Raw genomic sequence first — 8,450 nt, 5'->3', positions numbered from 1 at the left:
GTGGGATCCGGTCGACAAGAAAGTTATTCGAAGTCGTGATGTTGTATTTCTTGAAGACCAAACAATTGAGGACTTTGACAAAGGTAATCAACCGGAGCCAAAAATTAGTGATCTCATTGACATGGATCCATCTCCTTCATCTTCAGTTGATGATGAAAATAGGGGAGATATGCAGCCACCTATTGAAGATGTGGAGGATGATGCTAATCCTAATGAAATTGAGCCAGAAATTGAGGAAGAGCATCAAACTCAAGAACTGCCACCACAACTTGAGTTGAGGAAATCTACAAGGGACCGACAACCTTTAAGAAAGTATCATTCTAATGAATTTGTGTTGATTTCCGATCAAGGGGAGCCTGAGAGCTACCAAGAAGCAATTGAGCATGCAAAGAAAGGTGATTGGAAAAAGGCCATGGACAAAGAGATGAATTCCTTTCTTGAAAACCAAACTTATGATTTAGTGAAGTCGCCTAAAGGGAGGAAAATTCTGAAAAACAAGTAGGTCTTCAAATTGAAGAATGATAGCAAGAATCTGAGGTACAAGGCACGTCTTGTTGTGAAAGACTTTGGGCAAAAGAAAGGTGTTGATTTTGACGAGATTTTCTCACCGGTTGTAAAGATGTCTTCTATTCGGGTTGTGCTTGGCATGGCTGCAAGTATGAACCTTTAAGTTGAACAACTTGATGTGAAGACTGCATTTCTTCATGGTCATCTTGAAGAAGAAATTTACATGGAGCAACCAGAAGGTTTTGTAGAAAAAGGGAAAGAGAAATTTGTTTGCAAATTGAAGAAAAGCTTGTATGGCCTCAAGCAAGCCCCGCGGCAATGGTACAAAAAATTTGACTCTTTCATGATGAATAATGATTTTTCTAAAACCACTTCGGACCATTGTGTGTTTGTAAAAAAAATTTTGGATGGTAAATTTATTATTCTTTTGCTTTATGTTGATGACATGTTAATTGTGGGTCAAGATTCTACCATGATTAACAAGTTGAAGTTAGAGTTGAGCAAGTCTTTTGCTATGAAAGATTTGGGATCGGCAAAGCAAATTCTTGTTATGAAAATTGTTCGTGATCATAAAGAGGGGCTGATTTGGTTGTCTCAAGAAAGTTACATTGAGAAAGTTCTTGAGAGGTTCAACATGAATAAAGCAAAGCCGGTTGGTTGTCCACTTGCGGGTCACTTCAAGCTTAGTTCGAATCAATGTCCTACAAGTGAGAAAGACAAAGAAGAGATGTTGAAAGTTCCTTATGCTTCAGCAGTTGATTCTTTGATGTACGCCATGGTTTGTATAAGGGCGGATATTACTCACGTCGTTGGTGTGGTGAGTCGTTTTCTCTCTAATCCGGGTAAAGAACATTGGCAGCGGTAAAATGGATTCTAAGGTATCTTCGAGGGACTTCGAAGGTGTCTTTGTGTTTTGGGGATGGTAAGCCGATGCTTGATGGGTTCACAGATTCTGACATGGCCAGTGATATTAATTCTAGGAAATCTACTTTGGGGTATTTAATGACTTTTGCAGGGAGAGCTGTGGCATGGCAATCTAAATTACAAAAATGTGTTGGTCTCTCAACTACCGAAACTGAATTTATTGCCATTACGGAAGCTTGCAAAGAAGAGTTATGGTTGAAGAAATTTTTGCAAGAGTTGGGTTTGAAGCAAAAAAAAGTATATACTTTATTGTGATAGTCAAAGTGCTATTCACTTGAGTAAAAATTCTACTTTTCATTCGAGATCGAAACACGTTGATGTGAGATACCATTGGATTCGTGATGTGTTAAATTCGAAACTGTTACAACTCGAAAAGGTTCACACAGATGATAATATTTCAGATATGTTGACAAAGACTTTGTCGAGGGACAAACATTTAAAGTGTCGAACTTTGGCGGGTATGGTTGATATCTCCACCTAAGTCGGTAGGGGGAGAATTGTTGGGTATACCTCTTTATTAGAGTTTGAGACCCAATTGGTTTATTAAAAGAATTTTAATTTGGTTTGGTTTAGGTATAATATATTTTAATATAATATATTTAATTTGTGGAGACCTAATTCAATTTGGTAACAATTAGGGTTTGATTACAAAACCCAATACTCAACTATATATATATATAGCAATAGCGCCGGCTACAATATAATTGATTATTCGGTGAGTTTGGTTTTTGGTGGATGAGCAGCAGCTTTTGATCAAAATTTGGTGGGCTCTTTGTGAGTAATTTTGATGCTATTACAATCTTAGTTTTGGAGCTGATTGGAGTTATTATTTTGGATCTTCTTCAACTCTGATTCTGAAGATTTTGGTTCATCTATTTGGTGAGGTCTTTCCTCTTGTTTATTTGTAATTATTTGAAATTCACCTAAGGGTGGTTTTGTGAGACCATTCGTGTCTCGTTTGTAATCGTTTGGAAACTTATTTGGTTGATAGTGGAATCGGATTTCGATCTCGTGGACGTACCTCACATTGAGGGAACCACGTAAAAATTCTTGTGTTGCTTTTGATTTAATTTTTCCGCATTAGTTTTTATTCCTATTGATTGATTTACTTGTAGGGAATCATCGATTTTTCCTAACAGTTATTACGTTGCACTTGGGTTTTTCAGTTTTAATCTACGTTTTATGCTTTCAAACTTTCGGCTTCTTGTCCATGCTTATAGTTTTAAACGTCATCTCCTCTCACAGGTTAGTGAGATAATTTTATTATCCTCAAAATTAAATTTGCAAGTGATGGTTTCAATTTATTAGAAAATTTTGGATAAAAATTTTGATCATTCTATAGTATAGAATACTTAGTTTTGAAGTTTACATCAATATGTGGAGGTATCCCCATATCTGTATCCAATTTTTTGACATATTCCCTATATCTAATAATTAGAACAATATGCGAATCCCCCTGACTCCAGGATGCATAGCCATATTTGACAACTGCACCCAGTCCAGGTAACATAGGAGCGAGGCACGAGACATGGAGCCAAAGCAAGGTGGATATGATACTAGCTAGCTTGCTGGCTTGGCAAATAATTGAAGTTTCAACATAAACAAAACACGAAGGATTAAACAATTGAAAACATAAATACCAACAAAAGACTACAACAACACATTCAGTTAATAGAATTGAGTTAAAGGATAGATATCACAACTCACTCACAGGGCAATAGGCAACCAATCAATAATGCAATTCACAAGCACATAAATTCATAATTCACAAATGTAATCAGTTCATACAACACACCAGCAGAGGAAACAAAAATGTTCATGCTACAATATATCAAACCTTGAAAAGAAAAAAAAAATAAAGTGAAGAATATGAATTTAACAACCCTAACACGTGGGGAAAAAAAATAAAATAAAATAAAACTGGAACCCAGCTGAACAGAAATAGAAGAAGAAAACAAAACCAAAAAAAACACAAGGACGAAAATACTAGCAAAGATTCTTTTCGATTCTCTTTCACAAGAGAGTTTCCCTTGTATTATTAGAGAGTTGTTGTTGGGCTGATTCAGTCCATCCATTCCAGAGCCTATTTCATTTTAAGGCATTTACACATGGGTGTTAATTTGTGAACTTATAATTCATTAAATTTTTAATAATTAGAATTATCGTTTCAATAATAATTATTTATCATTTATGATTATCTATAAAAAACATATATATGATAATTTGATGTTTATTTTAATTTTTAAAATTTTAATTCAAATTGAAAAAAAAAATTATGTGTAAAAAAAAAAAACTAATCACTGTGTTTTGTTTTAATTTTCTGAATTCAATTTTCTGGAAATTCAATTTTTTTGTTTTTCGTGGTTTTTTAATTTTTAGTGAATATTTTTAAAATTTTAAGCAATTTTTCAAAATTTTTTAGATGCATTTTTCTTAGATATATCTAAAAAGTAAAATCTTTATAAAAAATATTTTAAAAAATCAATAAATACACAAAAATACAAAATATATATATATATATATATGTATTGTATTTTTGGTATTTAGTGATTTTTTTTAAAAAAAAAATTCACAAATATTATACTTTTTAAGTAGTTTTATGTTTAGGTGTATCTAAAAATTAAAAAAATCAGTGAAAACAAAAAAATTCGGAAAGCAAAAGGTTTCAATTTTTTGAAAAGTGAATTCAGAAAACTCAAACCAAACAAGTTGAGATTTTTTTTTTGAAAAAATAGAGTTATTTTTTTGTGCAAAATTGAAAATTTTGTATTTATAAAGGAGCATGATGATAGAACATTGATGTGCAAAACTATAAAATAAAAAAATTTTAAAAGAAATTAAAAATGAAAAAACGGATAATGTTCTCAGTTTTAAAACTGAAAAAAACTGATAATATTCTCGATTTTATTAAATAGTTGAATTTAACCAATATATAAGTAAAAGGGCAAAAATGTTTAATCTCATGCTCTGTATTTTTTCATCAGTTAGTGAAACAATTATATAAAACGTTACTATGCAAAATTAGTAATATTCTTAGTTTTAAAAATTGAAAAAAAAAAAGCTGATAACATTCTCAGTTTTAGGACTTATTGGTTCAAAAAATCTTAAATATGACCTGAGCTACCATAACATTTGTAAATAAGACTTTTACGCTATGTTTGGTTGGGGGATTTGAGAAGAGATTTGGAAAGGGAAAATGAAAAGTTAGGTGAAATGTGAATAAAATATACTTACATTTCACCTAATTTCACACATCTTTTCCCTTTCTCTTTCCAAATCCCTCCCCAAATCTTACAACCAAACACAACATTAGATAATTAACTCTTCATTTTATTGGTCTATATTGTTTATCATAGTGGTTTGGGAATTTAGTTATTTTAGTGATTTTTTTGATTTTTAATTATTTTAGGAGATGAAAAAAATTGTGTGTTTGAGATGATTTGTGTGTTTTTTTGTTTAGTTGAATAGGTGGTTGTGAGGGAAAAAATATTTAATTAATGTGTAGGATTTGATATTTTGTCTTATTATTATTATTATTATTATTTTGCGTGTCTATTTTGACCAAAACTAAACATCCCAACCAAAGCTTTAGGGTTGATAAGATAATTTATTGACATTGATAAGTATACGATTGAATTGTTTTTATTTTGTACATAGCATTATAGACATAATCAAAGGCATGCTGATTTCTTTTAAGCTCCACTTAATTCTTATTTGTTTAGTTTTTAATTAATAAAACACCTAATAAACTTATAAGCCAATAAGTCAAAAAGTATACTTTTTTAGAACATCCCAAACCAATCCTTAAGAGAAAATCACACTTTGCTTTTTCTATGTTTTTATTTTTTTTCATTTTAGTCTTTTATGTTTCAAATTTTTTCTAGTTCACTCCCAAAGCTAACTTCAATTCAAAATTAAATAGAAAATGCTATAGTAACTATCACATAACATAAAAAATATATTATTATATTAAGATTTAAATTTATATCAAATATATTAATTTAAAAAAAAATAATTAGTGCACTATTTGGGAGGGGAAAGATAAAAAAAAATTTATGTCACGTGACTGTCAATGTATCATTTTCTATCTAATTTTTAACACAAATTAGCTTCAGGAGTACATTAGGAAAATTTTAAAATATGAAGGGTTAAAGTTAAAAAAAAAAAAAAAAAGCCTTTAAGAACTAAAATAGGAATGCATTCAAACTTAAAATGAATAAAGTATAATTTTATCCCAAAAAAAAAACTGATTACTAAAGAAACGTTGGATTAACACTTTTTTTTTTAGCCATAATTCTCAGCAATGAAATAAGTTAATGGAAGTGAAGGCTCATAATGGCCTCATTTGGAAAGTTGACTATTTTAGTTGTCTTTTTAGTTTTTTTTTTTTTTTTTTTTTTTTTTTTTTTTTTTTTGATTACTTTAGTTTGACTAAAAAAAGTAATATTTGGAAAGATAGTTGATTTTTTTTTTTAAATTAATTTGATGGTTATGAGAGAAAAAATAAAGTAATTATGTGTTAAATGTAATATTTTTTCGTATTGATTATTTCAAACTATTTTATTTTTATTGACTATTTTTAGGGGTACGCGCAGTGTGGTTCAGATAGTTTGAGAGTAAAATTATAAATCGAATGGAGGATTCGTGAATTGGCGGATTGAAAAATATTCTAATCAGTTATCAAGCATTTGCATAATATATAACACTAATCCTATATAATATTTTTCATATATATAACTATTAATTTGTAATAAATTTCACGTCTTAAATCTCTCTTACACTCATTTTTATTTTGATATTTCATTAGAGGTTAAAAAACATATATACATCAACTATAACGGAGCAGAACGGTTTCAAAGACATATTATAAATTTTATAATTTAATTTGTTGTTAACAGATAGAGTAGTGTGAATTGATGCGAATCGGTGAAATTTTAACGGATTGATCGGTATTTGGCACAACCCTAGCTATTTTAGCCCAAATAGCACTAGGCCAATGTAGTAGATTTATTCTCAAGCAAATGAAAAATTATTGGTTGGTCTAGGGACGACATGTGGCAATGTCTCTTATCAATCACAATTAGCATACTTTTTTATATTCTCCAATCACTCAATAGAAATTCGTGAATCTCACCATTTCTACTAATCACAATACTGTTGAGACACCACGTAATGGTACTCAAGACACGCCAATAACTACTCCAAGCAACTGTATGGAAAGTATTGACAACTTACATATGCTCTTGTATGAGAATCCACCTACTCCTTTGGTATTCATAATCTTGATTTGTCAAACTCAGAATTCATCTTTAGAAGTGAACATTAAGATTTATTGCATAAGGGTAAATTGGACATAAAAAACTAAAATAAGGTAAACAGAGGACTTAGATTTGGGAGCTTCTATATTGTTTATTTTAGTGGTTTGGGAATTTAGTTATTTTAGTGATTTTAGTGATTTTTAATTATTTTATGAGATGAAAAAAATTGTGTATTTGAGATGATTTGTGTTTTTTTCCCCTTTTTTTTTTTTTTAGTTGAATAGGTGGTTGTGAGGGAAAAAATATTTAATTAATGTGTAGGATGTGATATTTTGTCTTATTAATTATTATTGTTATTATTTTGTGTGTTTATTTTGACCAAAACTAAACATCCCAAACAAAGCTTTAGGATTGATAAGATAATTTATCGACATTGATAAATATACAATTGAATTGTTTTTATTTTGTACATAGCATTATAGGCATAATCAAAGGCATATTGTTTTATTTGTTTAGTTTTTTATTATTAAAACACCTAATAAACTTAAGAGAAAATCACACTTTGCTTTTTCTATGTTTTTATTTTTTTTCACTTTAGTCCTTTATGTTTCAAATTTTTTCCAGTTCACTCCCAAAGCTAACTTCAATTCAAAATTAGCTAGAAAATGTCATAATAACTGTCACATAATATAAAAAATATATTATTATATTAGGATTTAAGTTTATATCAAATATATTAATTTAAAAAAAAAACCAATTAGTACACTATTTGGGAGGGGAAAGATAAATTTTTTTATGTCACGTAACTGTCAATGTATCATTTTCTATCTAATTCTCAACACAAATTAGCTTTAGGAGTAAATTAGAAAAAATTAAAAATATGAAGGGTTAAAGTAAAAAAAAAAAAAAAAAAAATTTAAGAACTAAAATAGGAAAGCATTCAAACTTAAAATGAATAAAGTATAATTTATCCCCCAAAAAAAAAAATTTGATTAATAAAGAAACGTTGGATTAACACTTTTTTTTTTTTTTTTTTAGCGACAATTCTCGGCAATGAAATAAGTTAATGAAAGTGAATGCTCATAATGGCATCATTTGGAAAGTTGACTATTTTAGTTATCTTTTTAGTTTTATTTGACTACTTTAGTCTGGCTAAAAAAGTTATATTTGGGAAGATAGTTGATTTTTTTTTTTTTTTTTTTTTGTAGTTAATTTGATAGTTGTGAGAGAAAAAATAAAGTAATTATGTGTTAAATATAATATTTTGTCGTATTAACTATTTCAATCTATTTTATCTTTATTGACTATTTTTAGGGGTACGCGCAGTGCGGTTCAGGCAGTTTGAGAGTAAAATAATAAATCGAATGGAGGATTAATGGATTGGCGGATTGGTAAATTACAATTTGGGCAGTTTGGACGGATTGGCGGATTGAAAAATATTCTAATCAATTATCCAGCATTTGCATATATATATAACACTAATTTTACATAATATTTCTCATATATATAACTACTAATTTGTAATAAATTTCACATCTCAAATCTCTCTCACACTCATTTTTATTTTGATATTTCATTAGAGGTTAAAAAATATTTATGCATCAACTATAACGAAGCAAAACGGTCTCAAAGACATATTATAAATTTTAAACTTTAATCTGCTGTTAATTGATAAAGCAGTGTGAATTGATGTGAATCGGTGAAATTTTAACGGATTGATTGGTATATGGCACAACCCTAGCTATTTTAGCCCAAATAGCA

This window comes from Camellia sinensis, chromosome 1 (assembly GCF_055761805.1).
Source record: "Camellia sinensis isolate YWXY chromosome 1, ASM5576180v1, whole genome shotgun sequence".
NCBI classification, from domain to species: Eukaryota; Viridiplantae; Streptophyta; class Magnoliopsida; order Ericales; family Theaceae; genus Camellia; species Camellia sinensis.
The sequence above is the reverse complement of the archived record's forward strand: the minus strand, read 5'-3'. Positions refer to the sequence as shown.